The 25,090-nt window shown below is 36.7% G+C and overlaps 1 long non-coding RNA gene across 1 annotated transcript; it reads right to left on the reverse strand.

Moving 5' to 3' along the window:
• Positions 1–10,108: 10,108 nt before the first annotated feature.
• LOC107311687 lies at positions 10,109–18,930 on the reverse strand. Its single transcript, XR_001554189.1, has 4 exons — positions 18,890–18,930; positions 14,899–15,035; positions 10,948–11,059; positions 10,109–10,462 (listed from the first exon to the last, which is right to left on the reverse strand). It is a non-coding gene; the product is annotated as an uncharacterized LOC107311687 (long non-coding RNA).
• Positions 18,931–25,090: the final 6,160 nt, after the last annotated feature.

Genomic DNA, 25,090 nt, shown 5'->3' on the forward strand with positions numbered 1-25,090 from the left:
TGTTTAAAATCATACCCCAGACATAATCTAGTCATTAAAGTTTTAATCAGAAACCAGAGTTGTAGTTCATTTGCAACTGATTTTTGTCAGACTAGATTTTATTTTACATAGCATTTCAGTAACATGAGCAAGCCCCTGGCAGCAGGAGTTTGGTACAAACTGGAGAAGCCCTTTCCCTGTGTTACCTGGAGGCAGCACAGTGTTCAGCAAGTCCCTTGGATCCAAGCAGATGTGGTGGAAAATGCAATTAAATGGATTTTTTTTTTATTTATTTTTTTCCTGGGGCTGGTGGTTTTGCGTTGCTCTGGAGCAGAAATGCTAATAAAGCAGCAATAGACACAGCCGTGTTTTGCTGTGGAGAAGTCAGAGTACAGAGTGTACACAGAGAACATGTTCGCAGAACCCAGGACTGGGGACGTGTCTAACCCAGTGCTAGCAGCGCAGCTGGGCAGTGTGGCATGCGTGCTTAAAGGCCTCCATTAAAGACCTTTACGGTTTGTTCCCATAATTTAAACCAATGAAGGAAAACAAAACCATCCTGACTTCCTTTACTGAGGAAAGTTCCTGATCTGAGTACATCTGTCTGACATGTGCTTATCCCTTCTTCCAGGTCCCTCAGCCTTCCAGCAAACAAGCCACAAAGCTGTTTCCCACTCATTCAGACAGGAAAATCCAGCAGTACAAGAATATGTTTTTCTTTCCCTTCAGCTGAACCTTTGCCCGTCTTCATGTCGCGGGCTTCGCTTTAATAGATGGATTCTTCCCTGTGTATTTAAACATATAGGGAAAAGGAAATTGTCCAGAAGTAGACAGTGATCTCATTGCTGTATCACTTTTCCCACCAGCCTATTTTGGACTCCAGGGTAGGATCCTGGGGCTTAGAGCTCAGAGCCACCCGACCTGAGGGGCTGACTGACCTTCTGTTCTCTCCCTTGGTTCTCAGTACTGTGCAAATGAATCAAGAAGCCTGCAGATGTTTCGGGTAACATAATATTTGACTGTTAACAAATGCTGCGTTGCCTTCATTAGTGATTTCCTCCTTGATTCTGTGACACACAGTGGAATGCCGTGGCAGCTGATGAAGGGGAACTATCTCAGCCTTAAATCTAGATGAAATTACTGTTACTTTGTGTGCATACAGAACTAGCATGAAAATTAAGTTTTAAAAGAAAGACTGACAGCAACAAAGACAAAAACCACTCAATCTAACCAGAAGTGACCGTGGAAGGAATGTCTGAAAAAGAAATTTTAATTTCCAGAACCAATTTAAAACTTCAATGGTTGAAGCCAGGGAAGAGAGTGTTATGAAATCATTTGTCCCATGATAACACCTCAGAAGCGCTGACATGTGGAATAATAAATAACATTTCTCACATTTCTTTCTTATCATACAAGAAAAATGCATTGCTTTCTAGAAGGTTTGAGAGAGAAAGAATTATTCTTGCTTGTGTTCTTCTATTCTTACGTGAATAAGTTATTAAGGGAAGCTATGTTAAAGAAATGAGTTTCAGTATAAAAATGTCTTCGTCTATAATCACGAGGCATAGGATAGGGAAGAAGGAAAGCAATAAATTGCCGAGTCTTCATTCAGCTACATGAAAATTATGTTTTTCTATTGGTTCATTGCTTATATATTCCAATTAAATGCTGCTTTTATGAGACTTCTGCAAAAGAAGAATCTCCCTAACCAGTAATTTGAGCTGGTTTAAGGGAAGTTCTGAATCCTAAACCAAAAATCTTCCAATTGACTTGGAAACTTGCACAGACAGCAGAACACCAGGCTGGTGAGCTCTTAGCAGTCTGTGTTGCTAGGGAGACCAGGAGCTGATTTTGGAGAGCAATGTAAGTACATTTATATAATAAGGAGTTGCAAGTTTCAGTGTCACAAGTGTACAGATTTCTCTGGTGAAATGTACTGGAAATATTAGAGAGGTATAGGGCTTTTTTTTTCCTGTTCTTGTTGCTTTTTGCTCTTCCCTCCTCTCTGCCCCTCTTTCCCCTCTTCTCCCCCCTGGAGCATATGTAGGAGATTTAGAAAAATGTTTGATATTTTTCATTTATTTATATTTATTTATTTGTGCTCTCATGCTATTTGGGTAATCAATAGCATTGGAGTAGTCAAAAGATTTTGAAGATTAAGAACAGACTTAACCCACGCCAGTAAAAAATACTGTCTGGAGGCTGTAAAACTGCCCTGGCTTCATTTGTGGGAACGGAAAACAGCTGACGGGCAGAAGTCAGCTGTCCACTGAGAAACTGTAGCTCTGAAACATTTGGACGTTCTGTTGGGGGACATGGTTTAGTGAGAACTATTGGTGATTGGTGGATGGTTGGACTGGGTGATCCTGTGGGTCTTTTCCAACCTTGGTGATTCTGTGATTCAGTGATTTTATAATGGACATGCCTTCTTCACTATTCATCAAGCAGAGAAGTAGGGCTGTTGGGGGCAGAAAAGCTTCACCTTGTGTTACCTGGTTGAAACATTTTCTTGCCTATCCTTAATTCTCAGGTACATTGAATGATCATGGCATTCAAGATAAAACCAGTTTTGCCGAAGTTCTCGCGTCTGGTTCAATTTTACTTAGTTAATTTCATCTCAGATGTATGCATTAAGAAGGTACTAAAAGAGCCCTGCTTTTCACATTTGTTTAAAAGGGGATGTAGTTTTGTAGATTATACTAATTCATTGCCTGCTTGATAACAAAAACCCTAACATATTAACAACCATTTTTGTTAATAATTTCAACACAGCTTTATAAATAAATGACACAAATCACAGATCTCTCTTTTTTGTTTGATACTTCTCATGGAAAGACACAGATGTGTTTGTATACTGTGAAACTTGTTCGTACATTTGTTAAATATTCACTTTTACCACCACGATCATAGAATCATAGAATTGGTTCAGTTAGAAGGGACTTTCAAAGGTCTAGTCCAACTCTCCTGCAATGAGCAGGGACACCGACAGCTAGATGTTGCCTCATCAGCTTTATAGTTACAGCAAGACTAGAATACTTAGTGAAGGAATGTAATTTGAAGAAATATATTTTGCATTTAGTTATAAGAATTGCTGGCATTTGGGGACTATAAAACTGTCACTACAAGAGATTCTGCGATCACTGATTTCACTCTGGAACACCAGTAGTCATACAAATTGCTTCTTTGTTAAAAAATTAAGGCCTCTGAGGACTTTGGGGTTTGGGGGGGCTGATGTAGCAAATGAGTTAAGAGTCATTGGGAAAGCTTGTCAAAGAACCTACGTTGGTGCACTTTGAGGGCTGCTCTGAAACTAATGCCTTGTATTTTATGATATTGATCCCACAACATCAGAGGCTTTCACTGTATGGCAGTTGAGGTTGAACCTTCCCACCAATATCATATTACATTTTGTTTCCATGCGGCAGATAGCAGCAGAAGGGCAGTCTGAAAAATTGACATTTGACATGGAAATTCATATGTATGAATCAAAGGAATCATTTGAATGAGTTGCACCCATTGACATTCAGTGATGCTTACAGACTGTTTATGCAGACCAAAGAGTGGATGTGAGTACAGCAAGGTGGTGGGCGGTGCGTGGCATCAGCAACAGTGGCTCCCCTCTGCTGGTGCAGATTGTTACAGGTGTGGTATGCATGATTTTATTCATTCCTGGCAGCAGTGACTATGTTGAAAAACAGTGTTTGTAGCGGAGAATTTGCTCTATCAAATGGTGGTGTTATTGTGCTATTCGTGTCTAGTGCAGTTGCCATGGAAATAAATAGGAGGCATTACTTTAAGACCTATACAGCGAATTCTCTTTCTGTCATGAGATGATAGAAAGACTGTTCACCTTCTGGGTGACTGAAGGCTTTCTATAATCATATTATGAAGAGGGAAGGAGATAACCTTGAAGCCTTTGACTCTAGTGGTGATAAAAGAATTGCTTTTCTGCGTGTGGCCCCATTCTGTGGTGCAGAAGGGCAATAGTCCCAGAAGAAATTGTACCCAGAACTCCAGAGAGCTGCTTGGTTGCTACTAGGAACTCTCTTACTGGGACTACTGAAGATCCAAAAGACCCTGATTGAGGAGAAAGGTGAGTCCCTAATCCAATAATTCCACATTACATCATCACCTGCCATGACAGCCTATACTCTGAGTCTTTGAAACAGAATGCCCTAAGAGTGAATTCTGAGGATTCCATATATTAAGGTTTAGCTTTTCAGTGTTCTTCCAAGGGTCTGAATTTGCAGAATTTTCCTCCATCAGAAAAGTAGTTTAGCCCTACTCAGATAAGTTGCTACGAATCACAGCACCATCTTGAAGAACTTTTAGTTTAATGGGGAATGTAAATAAAAGGACTTACATTTGACATTAAGCCCCAGCCAATGTAAAACGCAAGAGGAAAACATGAACATTAGAAAAAGAGGTCTTCTGTGTGCTGCAAAGCACAAACAGAACTCACCTGGAGCTAGTGAAAAAAATAGTGGCCAAAACGCAACTCCTATATAATAAGACTAAATAAGAATAAAAAGACTTTTTTCCAAGTTCATTGTATAAACCCAGTGTATACTTCCTATGAGGTTCCTTAGGGAATTGTTTCTTTCCAAAGGGCAAGCTCAACTTTTTGAATGCAGTGTGGAAAAGGCAATGAGAGAAATACAGCCTGGGAAACCTGAGTGGAACAAGCTGCCTGCTTGAAGCATGGCATTGACTCACCACTGAGCTCTGGAGGAAGCAGAAAGGAAGAATCATTACCAAGAATGCAGAGAAGACTTCAGTGTTTATTTCAACTCACAGATTCACTGCCATCTACTAAGGTTTTGGAGAAAGAGTCATTCTGCAAGAAATATTTGTTAGGATTGATTTCTTTCAGACTTCTCTCATCCAGCATTTCTGATATCATGAGTCCAACATCACGACTTCCCAAGTCATCTTGTCCTACTGTATTCTCTTTCGTACTAACAAGCAACAGCATTAGAGTGTGAAATATTTCATAGTTTATATGGAAGTGTTAAAGGAAGATAGTAGTGCAATTCTGCTTCATGATTTTGAAAAATTCTGTGTGCAGACAGGTGAGAGGCACAAGTACCAAACAAATGCTGTCTTGAATGTCAGTATCGATATATATCCTCTGTGTTCTGCTAACATATTTATTATTAAACTGCTCTTCATGCGATAAGGCTAACAGGATTAGAGGAATGGGAAACAATGATACTAAGCAGTCCATAGTGCTGCAGCATCAAATGATGCATATCATAGACTCCACTGAAGACTGCCTAACATTGACAGGATTCAGATCTGAAGTAATTAGGACTAATTCATAACTACAGTGATGAACATTTTTGACATCCAGAGTCAGGAGTAATGTCATCATGGCTGGATGGACCTTGAAAATAGTAATACATATTTTTTTCCTCCTATGTGTGAATTACAATGAAATGGATAAAAGAAGCTGATTTATCCCATCAGGACAATAGTTGGTGGTAACTGCCAAGGCAGCATCTGGGAAAACATAGGATTATAATTCCATATTCAGACTCCATTATTGTTATTAAAGAGCACAGAATTTTTCCTCTTCTACCTTGAAAACTAAGGAGGAGAATTAATAGAAACGAATACATGAACCTCAAACTCAATTTTTGCTTGATATTTCTGGATGAAGGATGAGAGGAATGGGTGACTAATTCAGACTCCCCCATGTGAGATGAGTCATCTCTCTTTACCTATATCCCATTTGAAACTGCACAGGTAAATGCATGATACATGCCCAGCTGCAAGAACAATAAGCCTCACCTTCCAAGAGAAAAAGACGACAAATACAAAGAAAGGTGAGAAATCTTGACATCCCATTAACAAGTAAGAAAACTATATTTTTATTAATGAGAGCAGGTTTACAAAGGGAAAAGCCAGACATACTGAACAATATAATATTAGAGGAGACAACAGTTTGTAACTACACCCCTACAAATACTGTCAAGTATCTGCTAGAGCATTAATAATATACAAACATTAATGATTTCAAGGTTGATGCAAAAAACAAACAAAAAAACAACCCTTGAAAATATAATATTTTCCACTGGAGTATTTGGTTGTCTAAGCTTTAGTAACACTTTATGATAAGCAATCAGGCTTACAAGCATTCCATTTCACTGTAATATCAGCATAAATTTTAAAAGATAACAGATTTGTATTTGCTTCTTTGGGTAAAAAAAAGAAATAAAAAAATAAAATAAATAATAATAAAAAAGAGATGGATTAACTTTTATTAGCTTTTTATTAACTTTTATTTTCATGAAATATGCTTTTTTTTTTTTTTTTTTTATTCCACTGAGACCATAGGGAAAACCACTAAAATTTTCAGTATGGTTTGCTGAATTCCAATCAATTTGTATATATCAATTAAGTAAACAAATTTAGTCATCAGGTCATCATTACCAATTGAACTTAAAGACTCTATGCAACAGACTAGAATGAATATGTATGACACTTTCACAGTTCTCTGAGATAGCCTATGAGAAAAGAGATTTCACCCCATCTCTTCAAGTTGTCCTTTACTTCAGTTGTAATAGTAGTCATATCACTTGCAGCCTCGACCTGCAAAATGTTTTCTTCTAATAAGAGTAAAGGAGCATAATCCTCATAAGATGACTAATTTGTTCACAGACTGATATTCTACTAAATTCTGTCTTAAACAAGTCCTGTATATTTTTTTATAGCACTTTCAAACTAGTCCTAAAATCCTGGTGTATGGTGACTATAATGAAAAGATGATAGTGGTAAGTAGCCAAAAGGTTATTTACAGGAAAAACTCACCCGTATGGAAGCCTTCAGTATTCTGTGAACCACTGAGGCAGTCTCCACCAAAGAGTAATCTCCAAGAGATGCAGCCTTAGTGGTGGTCAGCCCCTAAATGAGGTTTAGAGGAGGTGGAGTCAAGTTCCACCCGTTCCAGGAGCGCAGCTAAATTACTCTCACCTGTGCTCCCACAGCTGACCCAACACTTGCCTCAGCTGACTAATCAGTGCTTCAGGTTGTGATCACCAATTTCCCATACACCTGGCAAATCACATACTATATCTTCTGGAAGGGACTTAATGTTGCATGTACAAATAATTTTTGTCTAAAGTAGTTATTCCACAAAGAAGTCTACTTTATCTAGGTTGTCTCTTCACCAGGCAAGCTTCAAGAGAATACTGAAGCTTAATCAAGAAAAGCTAAAGGTGAAGGTCTCAAGTTCAGTTAGAATTTGAAGATCTGGAGTTCTACTAAGACCTTTATAAGTTATTTTTTCACTTTACTAAGAACACAGTCTTACTCCCCTTTCTCTTTTTGGCATTATTGTTGCACAGAAATATAGCTTCTGAATCTACACCATAATGACTGTGATGACTTCACTCCTCCTATCCTGTCTTTCAGAAGAAGCTAATAACAGGAGTTTCACCTTTGTGTAATTAGTGAGTACATGAAGTGGATGGAGTCACCCACAATATGAATGCATATGGATGAGTAACAAAGAGAAAGTTACTTACAATAAATGTATCTTTTCTGCATTCTTCTTCTGTATTTTATTTAAATGAACAAAATGAATGTCAATGGCAAAAATATGCTTAGTGAAAGAGAAGTAGACTATGAAACCACCTGCAGAAACTGACAAGGTCGCAATGGAAGTGTGAAAGTAAAATACTAATCAACTGGAATGGAAATCCCAAGGTGACACAAGAAACAAGGACGCAAAAGGTACTATGTGGTAAGCTCAGCAAAACCTTCAATTTGCTTTATAGAGCTGAGAAAAGGAATAATGAAACTGAATAACTAAAAAAGCATCCTTATACTAAAAGCTATGAATAAAATATTAAAGAAAAAGGTGTGGCTTTTGGAAAAATGTTTTGCTTCACCAGTAAAGTATTTTGATTCCACAGGGTAAGCTGAGATGATGTAAGGGAAATGAATCCACAGGGGACAAAGACCACATATCAAAGCCAAAAATGGGATCTGACTCAAGCCTCTGCTATATGAAAATTCGTTATAAAGTAAATACATGTTCACATTATATAGACAATACTCAAAGTAGAAATGTGTGATTAATCTGTATGTTTCATTCAATGAGGCTTATGGAGCACCTTTGATTTGACAAATAAAATATATCTATTTATGAACAACTTTCAGCAAAACTTAAACTTTTCAGTGCTGAAGCCTGTTCACTTTAAAAAACATCTTGGTAGATATTTCTTAATTCAAATATTGTTGACTACATTTTTCCTCCTATAAAATTTAAAATGTTGTTAATTTAGATCTGCAGCATTAATTGCTTCTTGCTCAGTAGGCATCACCACACAACTCTATCCAGTCATTTTTGATAACTTGACCCCATTCAGGTTGAGGGCAGCCCAGAGCACTGATTAAAAAACCCCAAATTAAGAAACTTAATGAAAAAAGTAGGTGGCATTGGCAATAGTTTACTTTCACAATAACACACATAGAAATCTGATATCATTTTTATACCAATCACTCAGTGCCTTTAAAATCCAGATAATTGAAAACTAGAAAAAGGTCTCAAAGCAGGCTTATTCAGTCATTCAGGACTGCAGTTTGCTAGGAACACTGGTGAAAGACAAAGCTGAAAGACCTTCAAGTTCAAGATAAGAGAGATGAAAGAGCAAAACCACTTATTTATCCCATTGCAGTTGCTCTTCACTATATCTACAATGTCATTTGCTTTGATATTACACATTTTAATCTCAGAAATCATCCAGAGAAAGAAAACAAACCTTGCATTTTCATGGTTTCATGACTACAGAATAACTAGAACAGTTTTACTTTGGACTATTTACAAGAATTCAGCTATAATTAAATACTACCACTACATGCTTGGCTATCTGAAAACATTTAACCAAGAGACTTTCAATGTACCTTAAGAAAACCATCTGGAGAAAAAACTAGTCCACACTACGTTTTATCTGGCAAATGCATTTCATCATATTATTTCAGTGTGAGGTTATGCAATAAAAAAAATAAATCTTATTCAAAGTTATTTAAAAGCTCAATAAATCTTTTGTGCGTGATATTGACAGAACTGGAAAATATTCCTTTCCTGCAAGCCCCTTAAGGAGGTATGAGATATTTCAAAGCACTGCTTTATTCTTGTGAATGTACCATGTCATGTTATTGATCAAATCAGTTTTATCTTGTGTTTATAGCTAGAACTTTCCAATAAAGTTGATGCTGTTCTCTAGTGAGTTACCACCAACCTACTTTGTCAAGCAGAGTCGAGCTGGTGGCTAGCAACTTTTTAAGATTTAGTATTTCACTTCTAGCTATTTTTTCCATACCTTGAGCTCACTAGAAATCTTACAAGTATGTTTTTTCCATTAGCAAATGTTTCCAAAACAAGTTGTTTCATGCAAATATAAGAATTCCAGAAGGAGAAAAAATTCTTGCTCTTTCAATAAATCTACTCAGGTTCTTATTGTCAAAGTTCTTTATACTAAACCACAAAAAGTGAAAAACTCAATTTTTTCTTAAAGAAATGGCTCTATCAAATATTTTCCACAATTTTTCCTTCAGAGGGAATTCTGAATTTCATTTCTTTCATGCTATAGTGGAGTCAAACATTGTGAAAATCTTTCTGGAATCTTGTTTGTTCCCAGTTCACACAGCTCTCGCTCTACATGCATCACACATTTTTTCATTAAAAATTTTATAGCCTATGCAGTCAGTGTTTATATTTATTAATTCTCCCCAAAGAAAGTTAATCTTTTTTTTTTTTGCTACCTTTGAAATATCTATTATTTTTTTACCTAAGAAAATTTTCCAGGTGTATTTTTAAAGTTACAAAGAAAATTCATTCTTACAAAATCCATGTTTGAAGAGAAAATATTGGAATTTTAAAATTTTAAATTTTGACAGTTTAGAGAAAATTGTTTCTTATCATTGTAGTCTTTACCCTACTTGCAAAACATGATGAAACAGTCACATAATCACTAAGATCTACAGCAATGAAATCAGACCTGAGAGATATCAGTAGCAGATGTGCTTGTGTGCTGTGATGGCACCGAGCCTTGAATAGAAGTATGGCTGCTCTGGTGCAGATTATGCATGGGGTGGTAAAGAAACACAGTGCCAAGCAGCATCAGTTCAGCACTGGGCTGTCTTTCAGGAGTTTAATCACAAAATATAAGAAACATTTTTATGGATTAGAGACAGTCAAAGTAATGAAGGGATGGATTATGCATTGTTGAGACCACACAAGCACTGGGAGAATAGCTTGTAAAAGAGAGATGGACTGAGAAAGCAAGGATCTTCCATTGAAGGAAACACACACATTGATTTTCAAAAACATGAATATTTTACAGACTCAATTGTCACACTCACACAGTTCAAGTGTCTTCTGTACTGTAGAAGCTGAGCCTTTCATTTGATTATTTTTGCTCATGAACAGAACGTGAGTCTTCATCTTTACCTTCAGGACTTTCCTCTAAGAATCCTTGGTCAGAAAACAATGAAGTTACATAAAAACCGTAAGATCATGTTTTACAGAATGGTTTGGGTTGGAAGGGACCATTCAAATCCTCTAGTTCCAACCACCTGCTATAGCCAGGGACTCTTCCCACTAGACCAAGTTGCTCAGAGCCCTGTGTGCTCTGTCTCAGAAGTTCATTTCAGGTGTATAACCTGAGATTTAAGTGCTGTTTATGACTAAATCAGAGTGCAAAAATAATCATGGTCTTAAGCAAGAACTGTAACAGCATAACAGCATCTTTCGGCTCTGTTCTTGCCACTGCAGTTTCACCAATATTTTTCCTCTATACCATACAGAGTAAGCTGTACAACACTCTTAGAGCATCAAATGGTTTTGAAGGCTCAGACAGGTTTATCTGAACTTCTTTATTATTGCCAAAGCTAATATCAGTTTATTTCAGATAGTGATAAAGGATAGCAGAAATGTATAACAATGAGAGAAGAACTTACTTGTGAGGTAGGAATGGCTCCCCAGCAGCACAAACTGTGCATACATAGCAGGCATATGTTGTTCCAGCAATTCCTGTTATTGATATTTCCAGCTCAGAGCAGTCTGTCTCATCTGAATCATGGAAAAAAAAAAAAAAAAAAAGAGGTAAGAGAAGCAGTTAAGTAGCTCGGCAGACATTGACAAGAACATGTGTGAACACTATGTTGATGCATGCTTGTGAGCCAGCACACACCTACATGTACAGAGGTGGATGTTTTCTCCACCATATTAGGAAAGGGAACTGAGCTGGTCGCAGCATTCTCACAGTCCACAGCCAAGAAGTGTGCTGGCCAGCCTGCTTAAGCTGGCCCTCCTGAAGGCAGGGCCTCCAGGCTCCTGCTGTGCTTCAGAACTTGGTTATGAAGGAGTCAGCCCCACTGCTTATCATGGCTTGAGAGAACACAAAAGAAAAGGCTTCCACTTTTGTCTTATCTTTGTAACTTAACAAGGAGAGAACACGTATTTTCTGTTTGTGAGTTTAAGTATCCTAAAATAGTTTGAATTTTATGCTTGAAAAATCACCGTTAAATCCCCCAAGCTAAATCAATGCTTTAATGAACATGAAAGACAGGTTCTTACAATTTCATTAATTACAATAGATTATAACTTATTTTAGATCTACAGTATTTCACTCAGTCTGGTGTCTACCAGACTCCAGCGTTGCACTGCTGGACTCCTGGTGGTATCACTGCTATTGATTGAGTGCTCGCACTTTGTTGCATATTCATCATCCAACAGGAACACATCCTGAGCTCAGTACTGTTATCATTAAAACTTAACAATGTTTTTGTGACTAAATGATAGTACTGTCTCTCTGAAGAGGTTACCTCTTCAGAGGTAAACATACCTCTGAAAACTGTATGTAAACATACAGTTAAACATACTGTAATCCTTCCTTGCTGCAGTCACCTTTTGCACATTTGGTGCATGTTGCAGAGCATATGAGACTGTCACAGCCACCTCCCAAACAGATCTGAGTGTTACTATTACAGTGTGTAGTTCTGAGCATCTCTGGAGAGCTCTGACTCACATCTGCTGGAAGCAGTTGGCCAAGCATGTTCACAGACTGTTAACTGAAGGCACCTGGTATTTTAGACTACAGAAGGAAAAAGCAAAGGAAGGAAAAACCAAAGGATAGTAATGCAATAGGGAAATGCATAGCCCTCTTCCTATAATTGGTTTTGGTCCATGGATTATATGATCTAACAATGCACTGATGCAAAGTGTACAAAGTGCAACACAGAACTGCCTGCTCACACCACACGAAGAGATAATTGGAGGAGATATTAACAAAGTTGTTTACATGCAGAACAGTGTACCATCATGATTTTTTTAATAAAAAATAAATATAGAAAAATATGAGATCTGACAGAAAAAAATTAAGAAAAACCCCCAAATTAAACATCATCCTGCTTCCTAAGGTGGAAATACTAGAAGATCTCCTTTTTTTCTGCATGCATGCAAATAAAGACTTTAAATTTAGCCTCCATTTTACTCATCAAAATCTGAGTTCGTTCTAAAGTTTAGTCCTTTTGCTTCTGAGACTAGATGGATTTTTTCTTTTTCATTGGAAGGAACCAGGGCTGAGTCAACTGGTTTCAGTGGCTTTTTGTTCTTTTCTAGTGTTGTCTGGAAGCAATTTTCTCAAGCTTTGTAATTTATTTGTCATCTTCCTCAAAATCCCCGCAAAAGAGAGAATGAGAGTCTTTCTTTGGAATTAAAAACAAACAGAAGAAACCTTAACATTTGATTTTTGTACATAGCTTTCATATCCTGAGTGTAATAAATACGTGTTTAAAGTACAGATGCCTGGAATCCTGAGAAATCTTGACTGAAGTGATGTCTTATGTATAATAGAAGTGCATAGTTGGCATCTTCAGAGATTCAACTATCTATTAGATATAAACACAAGCCTCTACTATTCTTTAGAACTGTAAAATCTACTACGTAAGATGATAGACTGTATCCCAGTCTTTAAGCCTAATCTTTAAGAGTTCCTTCTGTACAGTCATTCCAATAAAGCAACTCTACAGTAGGAATCAAATCCAATAACAATGTCCTTTCTCATTTTCTTCTGTTTCACTTTCCCCCCCCCAGTCTAGGTGAAGCTGTTAATGGTCTCTTAAGCATACAACATGGTTAAATTTTGGCAATATAAAGACAAAACAAGTCAGGAAACAATAGATTAAAATAGATTAAAAAATAATACATAAAATACTTGACTTGTTATTTTTCTTATTTTTTGGTATCACTCATTTCCTCTCCTAATTCCTTAATCAAATGCTTCTGCTGACCCAGAGTTGTGGCATGATAGAAAACTGGTTCTGAAAAAATCATAGATTCTAGACTATTCTCGCAAAACTATTCAAATCTTCAGCTGCACCTGGAATCTAGCATGGATGTTTGTGAGAATTCAGCTGTATGCAGTATTTTAGTATCAGGTGTCACATTCTGTACCAGATATAGTTTCTGGATTGATTTAAAGTTCAGTCCCTCATAATGCATGCATACAATCTAATGTCAAAATGGAAACAGCATGTCTTGCAGTGACCTGGTTTATGTTCAAAGCAGATGCAGTTTGAGAGCCAAATATGGGGAACAGTTTTCCTTAGCAGCACCGAAATGTGACTATTTTAGAGCAAGCTGGCATCAATGCTACAGTAGTTTATAAACATGAGTTACAAAAAACAGAAATATCCAATAAGAGGAGCAAGTATGATCTCTGCATATATCTAATTACTTCTAGGTTATCAAGATTACCTCAGACTTACTGGATTGCATGCTAGCTTTTTAGATAATAGTCATGTGCAATTTGTTTTCAGACACAATCATTATCAACTGATACAAAGAAATAAGAGCACGGGACTTATTCACTGCTACCTTAAATCCTGTTCCAGATAGTCTTAGATAGGATAGTCATTATAAATTAAGCCAATTACACATTAAGATATTGTGCATGTCTTAGAATAACTACAGCCTTGAGCCTCTTCACTGCTTCATACTGCCTTCCTCACTGAAAATATACAACAGCAACAAGTTGCATATTTTCCCTTAAAACTATGCATGTTTTCAAGATTTTGTCTATTACCCAAGCACAAATATTCTCATCTCTAAAAAAAAAATAAATAAAATTGATAACTGAAACTTTAGCAGATTGATATTGCAGAGTCTACATCTCTGACAACATAAAAAGCCTATCAATGTCTTACTTTTACATGTCATACAGTCCTTTTCATGAAGGAATCAAAAAGTGTTTAGGATGCCTACCTACACTCCTCCTACTGGAATCTTCTTTTAGATCTCCTACCTTCAGTGGTTAGGAACTTCATTCTAACTTCCAGCCTACCCTTAGTTATCACAAGTTTAACAGTTATTTACTTCTTCAGGTATAGGTGCACCACTTCAGCACATACCCTCCCTAGAAAACATCCACAACTAAAAGTGAATGTGTCACCATTTTCTGGTTGATTAATCTGTGCTGATATTTATTCTCCTATTTTATTTCCAGATGCTAAATATTCATTCTGTAGAGGACTTCATTTTTAATAAAATTAGTACTTTCTACTGTTACTACCATTATAAAAATAGTTCCCTCCCAATGGCTCCTTAAAAATCCTGTAGTAATCAGAAAGACTATGAGCTAAAGCAGAGAATTTGTGCAACTCCAATACTGGAAACATGATTCAAGTTTTAAAACTATTATTATATTATTGTGTTTTTCATGTGTTTGCACATTTTCAAATTAGTTGGGCTGACAGAGACTATTCTTTGTAAATGTGAATACAAAGGTGATATTCAGCCTAATTTGTCTTGTTCCTGCATAAAAGTGTAGGTCTCCACGATTTTTCTTTCCTTTCACTCTTATTTAAGATATGAGTATAATCCAAAACCATTGACAGCCAAATACCCACAGTTTCAAGTAACAAAGTTGTTGGTGACAAAATTGCTGCAAGATGCTCTGTGACATTATTCCATAATGAGTTATTGCTCTTCTGACTGTGAGGTCTGTATGCTTGTAGGTTTAGTTACAACTGCCATTTTGAGTGTTCTGGAGAAAGAAAGGATTCAAAATTACATCCTGATTGAGCAGTCTGGCTAGAAAATGTGGACCCTCCTGCAAGTAAGCTCACATGCTCATTTAAATTTATCTGTTTCTACTGTGAAGTAATTTTGAACAGTTATTAATGTATCTTTGTAAGAACGCTGGTTCCAGGAAGTTTGGAGAAGAGGAATGTTGTAGATGTCATTAAAGAATATTAAAAATAACATTTACAATATACTACAGAGATACTTATTTGTGACACTAGATTTTGAATATATGGCACAAACACCAGTAACTGAAGAACCTGCATCTTGCTCCTAGAATTCTTGTTGCCAAGTGTTTCCTGCTAAAGATTTTCTTTTATTATTTTCCCCCAGTCTTTTTGTAGCTCAAATAAAATGCAGCTTCCAGATGATCTGGACAAAAAACATCATGTACTATAACTTAGTATCACACCAGGGTTTATAGTCAGACAAGCTGAATACACCAATCTACATGCTATTTTTCTTCATTTGCCCCTAGAGAAGTTAAGCAAAAATAATTAATCACAATCAGAATTATACACAGCTCAAATTTTCAGAGTTCTATACCTCTCAGAAGAAAAGGCTGGTAAGATCTCATTTTATTGATCCATACCTGATAATCACTGGGAAGTGCAAATGGTTGTTAAAGAAAATCAGTGGATTTTGGCAGCCTGCTAGAATTCTGATTAACCAAGGAGAATATTGGTTGTGAATATAATAACAGATACATCTGAATGTATTTCATCACAACAGGGAACCACATCTGCCTGAAAATGCATTTGTATTACTCTGCGGCTCTCTTATAATGCCACTATCCTTACAAACCCTTTTCAGATGAAAGTTTCATACAGCTTCCTCTCCAGGAAGCTACATTACCCTTGGGCTTCCCAATCCATAGCAAATTTTATCTTGATATCTATTCATATCTTATTGTGTCCATTTAATGCCATGGTATACTACACAGATTTTTCACTAGTGTTTACTCTGTTAGACATAAACAGCCCATGGAAATGGCATGGGTTTTTTTTGTTTGTTTGGTTTTGTTTTTTTCTTAGTTCAAGCCACCATCCACATTAGAACAAATGAATGTGAATAATGTTTAACACATAATTTGGATATTTCTTCTCTCTAGATATTCTATTTAGAAAGCATAAGCAAATCTGCTCTGTTTGCAGTGGTACCTCTTCTTCCTGAGCCACCAACAGGAGCTATCTCGTTATTCATTCTTTATGCGTGACAAACTAAGCTTTTGCAACATCGCTATTTAAAACCTCTAGAAAGTATTTCTTGTCCCTCTCATGAATTCTTAATTCTTAGAAAAATTCTCATACACATTTTTCTCAGGTTGTTTTGTAGAGCATGAGGAATTCTTGAGAACATTTAATAAAATTCCAGGAAGCACTTAGAATTATTTCTAAAATCTGCTGCATTTTCCTTTAAACACCCTTGGGCCTGGGACACAATTTAAGAGGTAGCATGATGGAACATTATCTCCCTAGAAAGGTGCTTAGGTGTACATAAATGTGCATTTCATTTATTTCTTGCTATTAAGAGCATATTTTAGAGTCTTGCTGACAAACTGTAAAATATTTAGTTGTCAGTCACTTCTGTTCACAAGAAGAGTTATTTATTCCAAATAAGATGAATGATCTTACTCTTGTTTCCTGCAGCATTTCAAGAATATGCCCCTATACATCAAGAACTTTCTAGGGTTATGACTTTGGGAATAGCTGAGTCTTTTAAAGCATATAATTTAGTGCTTTACAAGAAGATGATGCGGGTAAGTCTAGTTTCTTCTTTCACAGTGGATGATCTCTTGCTAGTACATTACTAACAAGGATTGAAAGGGAGCAGTAATGGATAAGAAAGCAAGAAAGCTATTAATAAGAGCATGCTACTCTTCAAGAAATGGGTTTCTGAGTACTATACACCCAATCTGAGGTTAGAAAAGAAATCAATTACAAGCAATCATAAGTAAATTCTTAGTATATTTTGTATATTCACAAAATGTTTCCTTGTGCACAGTCAGAAATCACACACATTTCAGCTAATGAGCTACAGTTCTTCAAAGGAGCAAATGTATTTGTTTTTGTTCCTCTTTGACACCCTATCTAATCTGTTCCTGACTTTCTCCCAGGTTTTCAAACTGGCAAACACCCTAATATCAAGCTCCCCACACAAGTAGATACATAATTTTTAGTGAAATTTTTTCTTTAGTCTTTTTGTCATATGGAGTTATCAAGGAGTTTCAATTACTGGACAAAAGAAAAATCACGTAAAGTTCTTACTAAGGTATGAACATTTACATACTTGTTAACAACTTTCATATATGAATCCTAGCACGGAGGAATATTCTGGAATGTTTAGACATTAAAGAACGAGGACTGCATAACAAATACAGTTGACAAAGTCAAGGAGATGAATTCTTGGATATCTGTTTGTTCATGTATAATATATTGTTATCTGTAAATACCAAAATGTTGAGTAATTTTTTTGGTGGTATTGTGAGGAGAAAACTCAATTTTATCACAACAACATAGTTAAGTGCTAAGCTAACATTTCTCTCTGAAACCTGATCATGGTAGGAGGTGTTAATGTTTTACCAGCACTGTCCATAAGACTGTGTGCCAGAAATCCTGGATCATGATCCCCTGCAACCTGAAATTTAACTGTATGGCTGTAGGAAAAGCACTTCTCACTTGGAGTTGTCTTAACATAAGAAACTACTGATAACTACATCTTCCTACTTTAAAGATGCAGAAAGGGAGGCACAGAACTGTGGGATAAAGCAAACATTGTAAGAATAGCTCTAAAGTGAATGGAAAATACATTGCTTAAACAACAGATGTACATCATCTAGCCATCTTCAGGAAATGAACAGCATCACTGACCAGAAATTTTCCTTTCAAATACTCCTGTTAAAATACTGTTATGACAAGTACAACATACACAGAGTAAAAATGTCATCAAGCTGCAGGTAGAAAGAAAACCATGAAGATACAAAAAAAAAAAAAAAAAAAAAAAAAAAAAAAAAAAAAAATTCAAAAAGCGGCGGGGAAAAAAAAAACAAAAAAAAAAAAAAAAAAAAAAAAAAAAAAAAAGAAAAAAAAAGTAAACATTTAACTCCTGTGAACTCTGAATCCACACCACCCTTCAGGCTCATCTCAGACAGGATTGTGTAAGACATAAACCCCTCTTAATAATTGTCACCACTCTAGCTGGCAGGAATTCTCATCAAGAACTGCAGAAAAATCCATGTATTTTTTTATTGCCATGGCAGAGTGACAAAACATGGCAAAGGAATGAAGAATATGAGGAAAGTAGCAAAGAAACTCAGTCAAATGATTTTTAGGTAAGGGACAACCACCCATATTATGAAGCCACTGAGTAAAAGAATCAATAAGTTTTAATATAAATTAACTGCAATCTTCTGTTTTGTTTACATCTTGTGGCATCAATTTATAAGTAGACAAGAACATTCATTGGGAGCAATGAACTACGCTAGCCTCACAAGGAAGTCATTAGGGCTATTTGTAGTTTTTATACAGAGAATTTCCTGCATAGTGAGTTAGTTCACAAATCTACCACACATAAGCTTCTTTATATTGATTTTACAATGGAAGAGACACATACATGGATTCATCTTAATTTCAATTATTAACAAGATTCACATCCAACTTTAAAAGTTTCTATTTATAGTTACAGCTCTGTAATGCAATGGAAAGTGCATAAAGATGGAAGAGTAGCAAGAGTAACAAGGTCCTAGGCTACAGAAAACGTGGGCTTACTCAGCTACGACAGACAGAGGCATAGAAATAAAAGAAAGAAACTACTTACCTTCAGAAGGCCTCAGAAAAGTAGGGACCTCCAGTAAGAAGTCCTTATTACCCCCTGCCAGCCCTTAAATAAGGTCTGGGAAGGGGTGGATCCTGGCTCCACCCCTTCCAGTCACTCAGGTGTATTGCATTCACCTGAGCTCCCCTGGGTTGGCCCCGCCTTCCCACCAGGTACCCAATCACTGTTTCAAGACATGACTCAGCATTTTTGCTACTATAGTCATCATTAAATTGAACTGAAATGGCCTTTGGAAGACTTACTGGTTGTGGCAGAAGCACTGTTTAGAGCAGGTGACTAATGTTTAGAAACTTAAAGTGAGATTATTCTCAATATCTCTACACAGAAAAGAAACAAGAGCTTTCTCCTGATAATGAAAAAGTTTCAAGAAGATTCAGCCAAAGTAGCAAAAATGCTGTAAATTCCATCCAAACATGTTGCGCAATAACATCCCATTGCACTTGTTTTCAATTATGTTAATTTTATAAATAACAAAATGAAAGAAAAACAATAAGTAATCAAGGACAAATACTTAGCAGTTAAACTGAAACATTATAATGAATATCTGTTATGATATAATTTTGCTACTATGACTTCCTATCTCTTTACACTCTGTGGCAAAGGACTTTATTTCTCTATTCGCGTGTTACTACCTATTTCTACTTCTGCATTGTACCCATTCCTCCATTGATGTGTTGCTACTTACAGAGATTGCAACGTGAAGTCTATAACTCTACAATTCATCTATATTGTGGCCTTCAGGCTCAGTCTTTTTCATATGCTTTATACAGTTTCATTCAATTGATTTGTTTATTGATGTATTGACAGTGCAGGGAGCTGTATATGTTTTCATGAGGATTTTTACCTTTTCAGTATGCTTGACACCCACTGTGTTATGTATATATATATATATATTTTGTTCTGCTGAAAACGATACCATTTAGTAAATTTATTCGGAGTATTATGTCAACTCAATTATACTTTTAATCTATTTCTCTATGAGTTTTATTCTTCTCAGAACACATTATATATTTTTTTTTGTATTTTCCCACTTAATGCTTGTGTAATTTGCAATATGTTATGCATCCTACTGCATTTTAGTTTGTATCTTACCACTTGCCTTCTCTACTGTGAATGTATTTTATCAGTTTTCTATCTAAAAGGAAACTAAATAGATTTTGATAAAGTCATCGTGCATTTTTAAACCACTGGGAAGTCTGGATTAACAGTTTAGAAGAAATGTATTAATTCATCTCTAGTGCCAAGATGGATTTCTTTTAATACTGTATTTATCAAATAAAAGAAGTGGAGGACTGAGACAGTGGGACAAGAGTGTCATAGACCCATAAAATGGTTTGGGTTGGAAGGGGCATTTAAGATCATCTAGATCCAACCCCTGCTATAGACAGAAGCACCCCCCACTAGACCAGGTTGATCAGTGTCCCATTCATCCTGGCCTTGACAGCTTCCATGGAGAGGGCATCCGTAACCTCTCTGATCAACCTGTTCCAGTGCCTTACCAGCCTCACAGAAAAGAATTTTTTCCTAGTATCTGGTCTAAATCTACCCTCTTCCAGTTTAAAACCATTTCCCCTCCCTGTCACTATGCACCTTTAAAAAAAGGTTCTTATAAATTCATTGTCTAAAATGATTCAGGTTAGTTTTCTTTTCTTTATGTCAGCTTTGACCTTTCTTCCAATTTGAAAAAAAAAAAGCCTTTCTGTGTGTTTGAACAAATAGAACTCTTGTTCCTCTACCAGTGATGAGCTGTAGCACCTCCAAACTTCAAAGCATACACATAAAACTTGTCAAGAATATCCTCCAGGAGCCAGATAATCATATACAGCTTCCATCGGCAAAATTATCTTACTGTAAATTGTAATTCAGTCAAATCTCCTAGCTATAAAACTCTCAATAAATCACTTCTAGTCTTCAGAAGAAAAAAAAAAATCTGATGATTCTCTCAAGGTTTGTGCTGAGAATGTAATGACTCTTACTAGCTAATGAAGAATTCTATGGAGTACGGTGCTAATCTCTTTCCTACTAACATACAGGCTTCAGAGAGAAGATGAAATCCTATACAGAGATGAGATAGAAAAAGGAATACTAAAATCATGAGATAGCAGGTGAAGGTAGTGAAAAAGCATAAGACAAGCATATACAAAAAGTTTCTAAATCATTTGAACACATCACCTACAGCCCATGCAATAAAATCTGGCTTTCCTGAAAGGAATGTCTGCTTAGGAAAGTGACATAATGACTTGTAGGCACTTCCATATATGTTTGCTTAACTTGTTAACTCCTGTCTGTCTTAACAATCCCAAATCCTTCAGTAAAGTGAGCTTTGGTGTCATTTTAGTGATTTGTTTTTTACTATGGAAAGTAGTCACCTGTAACACATACACATAAATTGCTTTCACAACTGTGGTAACCCAACACTTCCTTGACCGATTATATATTTATCACAGGGATCACAATGTCTTTAATATATACATAGGTATATATATATATACCTATATGTCTGTAAATATATGTATACAAAAACACACATATATAGGTATTCATACACATAAATAGTCACATATTTCAGGTATATTTATACAGGTTTGGGCACACATTGTATTGCTCTTCTAATATAGGTCACAAAGTAGAAAAATTATAGCAGTTGCATGTGAGATTTCATTGGGCTTCTTTGTGAATATGACATTTCATTGGGCTTCTTTGTGATTATGACTAAAGAAATTTATTGCCATCACAATAAAGTAATAGAATATGAGTTGTCCTGTGAGAATAAACAAAAGTTGTGCCCTTAATAGTTTGTGTGAAGCACCTCCATTGTACCCATGCTAAGTGAGAGAGTACAAAATAAATGAGTCTGTGCAAGAGAGAAAATAACTGTAAGGAATGAATTGTGTCTTGGAATAGTAAATTCTTGCCTTATTTATGTCACAAATTACCAACTATGATGTTTCAGCAAGTTGTTTAAGCTATTTTCATACTAGCGTTAAGCACAGCAAATTAATCTATAAAGGCAGCTCATCACAGCTACACTGATTTGGGCATTCACATTGGTTTGGGTGTCCTAACACTTTGAAGCACCACTATTATCCTCACACAATATATGACCATCAAAGAAAATCTGCATTTCATGAGGGGCTTCGTTCTACTGAAACTAATCTAAAACAATCTGATCCTACTAATTCTAAATCTTTTTAGTCTGTTGCTTGCAAACTTGGTACCCTTTTTGTTCAGTTTAAATAAATAAATAAATAAAGGTAATTAAGGTTATTCAGAACTGTTCTTCAGTGCAACACCAAGGTGCAGTGAGGTTCAGCACCACCTGGGGAAAGGGGGAAATAGTGGGAGTTGAGAACAATAGGATGGCCAGCAACTATGAGATCATACCAGCCTCACAGACCTGGGGCACTTTCATCTGGGTTTGCTGCTAAATGGGCCAAACCACGGCAGTTGGGCAGGTCCAAGGTCAATCTGGAGAGTCAGTCCACATGTCAGGGTCAGATCTGCTGAGAGCAGATTTGCTGTGACACAGCCCTGGGGTACCTGGGTAGGGCCACAGCAACAAGATGGATCAGGTCAGCCCACAGGTCAGGGATGAGGCCAACAGAGTCTGTGGGTGGGCAGAGGCATGGCTGTGGCTGAGCTGGAGCCCTACTGCACAGCTGCAGTAGAGATTAAGGCCTGGGGTGGCACAAAATAGGGCTCCAAGGGCAGTGATTGGGCAGAGCCATTATAAGGGCAAGGAGCACACTCAGAGAGGGTTCTAACATGAAGTTAATGAAATTAAAGCTTTGTATTAAAAATAATCAGTCTGAAGACTTATTGTTTTTAATGGGAGTTGCTGCAACTATTGCTAACTAGGCCTGGCTCTTGTTACCCACAAGGTTTTGATGTTGATGGCTCATTTAAAACAGTGCCCTTGAGGAAGAACAGCATGTTCTACCTAGCTGTAGACCAACCTGATGAAATCAACCAGGGAATGTGTATTGCTAACACTCTTTCATAAATTTAATACCTCTTGTATTTGGGTTTCTAAGAAACAGAGAGTGAGAACGTATTTTCCATTTGAGTATGGGTGGCAATTAATGACAAGGCCCACAGATAGATTGCAATAGCCTAGCACAGCAAGCCCTCCTGCTGAGAGAGCATCTATTGAATTCAGGGTCACATGCTTTGGGCTCCTGGAGTTGCTGTCATGCTTTGAGCAGGGATGCAAAGGCAAAGCTCCACTTCTTGTATCATCTCACAACTGAAGGAAATTGTGTCCTCTGAAAAAAGCATGCAGACCCTCCCTACAAAGCCTAAATCTAACTTCATGAATTCACAGTAGATAGAGTTACAACACGTACCAGTGAAAGCTGTCTGCCTAATCCAGGCTCTTCTTGTAATTTCCCTGAAAAGCCTATTTAGGATTAGCTTTTTCACTCTAGAGAAGAGCTACCTCTACTTCAGGGTTGTATAGGAACTGAAAAGTCACAGAATGAATAAGCAGAAGTTAGTCAGCAAGCTTTTATGATTGTCTAGAGGGACCACTCATGCACTAGAAGGGATTTACAGATTTTGTCTGATGAATTATCGACATCTACTACTGTCTCTCCCTTCCAGATATTTGGGTATTTGATTGTCTTTACAGAAATTTTGGGCAAATTTAACAGGTTTGGAAGCCCCAGATCTTTTCAGGGAGCAGGAATAAAACCTAGCAAAGTTTATTCAATAGTTACATTTGTACATCTCTCTTGGAGGCCACTTTTCTAACCTCATTAACATCCCTAGCCCCTTTTTTCTCCCAGCCAATTATGCTCTCACAACATTTCTTTTCCACAGTTTACTTGTTAGAACATGTCCAGATGCTCAGATGCTTTAATACCGACAGAGACAGTTAAAAATCCACAGCAGTGGCTCCTGCCTAAAGCTAGCTTTGGAACTGGACATCATTAAAAGGTAGCTTTACAGTCAGCTAGTCTTGCCCAAGTTCTCTCTTGTTTACTGGGAAGATGAAGAGAGCATAGCCTCGGTTAGCATTTCTGAACTGACAACAGTGTGAACTCCAGCCGCTCCCAAGTCTTCTGTCCTCATACATGTTGCCTGTGCCTAGCCTGGGAGCTCAGAAAGTAATACTATGTCCATATTAGGCAAAGAAGGGCACCTTCTTTGGTTCTACTGCAAATCTTAAATGAATCTGTTTCTGAAGCAGATTCATAAACTGAACTTATAAAATACACTTAGGAAACAAACATCTTTTCAGGTCTTCAATTCTGAAAAGCACCTTGCCAAAGGAACTTTGCATGGGTACTAAACATGGACAAGAACTAAAAGCAGAGGTGACATTATTTTACCTTATTTCACCTCAGTTTGTGCAATGTACAGTTTGCATACATCTTCTCCCTTCTGCATTGTGCTATAATTACTGAGTGTATTATAGTGAATGGGTACAAAACAGCCAAAAGCAAATGCTGACCAATCCAGCCATATGAGAAACTTGAAAGCTGTGTTTCATATGTACCATCTGTGTGTGGCCTACTGAGTTCTGCAGTAATCTGCTCTTAGTAGCTAACCCCTCTCCTTAAGTTGATCACTTTCTAGGGAAATGTGAAAGAAATAAACCATAAATGCAGCTACATGAGACCTGAGAATAGATACTCCAAAGAACTTGGATGAAATACATTTTGGGATAACTGACCATCATTTGAAAACTTGCAAAAGATATTGATTGAGAAAACTCCTACATTAAAGTTAGGACACATTTTTTTCTAAATAGTCACCACTGTAGTAGATTGCTGTAAAGAAGACAAGACAGAAGAAAGAATGAGTACACAATCTAAATTTCAGGTATCAAGTATGTGTTATCATGCAGAACACATATTGTAGATGTTTAGTGGGTTTTTTTGTTTTTTGTTTGTTTGTTTGTTTTTCCAAAATTGATAGGCAAAGATCACATCAAGCAATTCAGCAGAAAAGACTCAATGCTACGAAAAAGACCTCTGCAGTTCACTGATTTTCTCTCTGCAACCATTCACACACAAGGCAAACTTCATTCGTGTTCATTTCCCTTGTTTTTAATATGATCCGTGGATATCAAAGTCAGGGTGAAGTAGTATCAATATTAGTTGGTAATGAAACATTGACATTCAACATGCTAGTGTTGACAATTTTTGCAATAAATCATTTTTATATCTAACTTAAATG

Source organism: Coturnix japonica, chromosome 3, assembly GCF_001577835.2.
Source record: "Coturnix japonica isolate 7356 chromosome 3, Coturnix japonica 2.1, whole genome shotgun sequence".
NCBI lineage: Eukaryota > Metazoa > Chordata > Aves > Galliformes > Phasianidae > Coturnix > Coturnix japonica.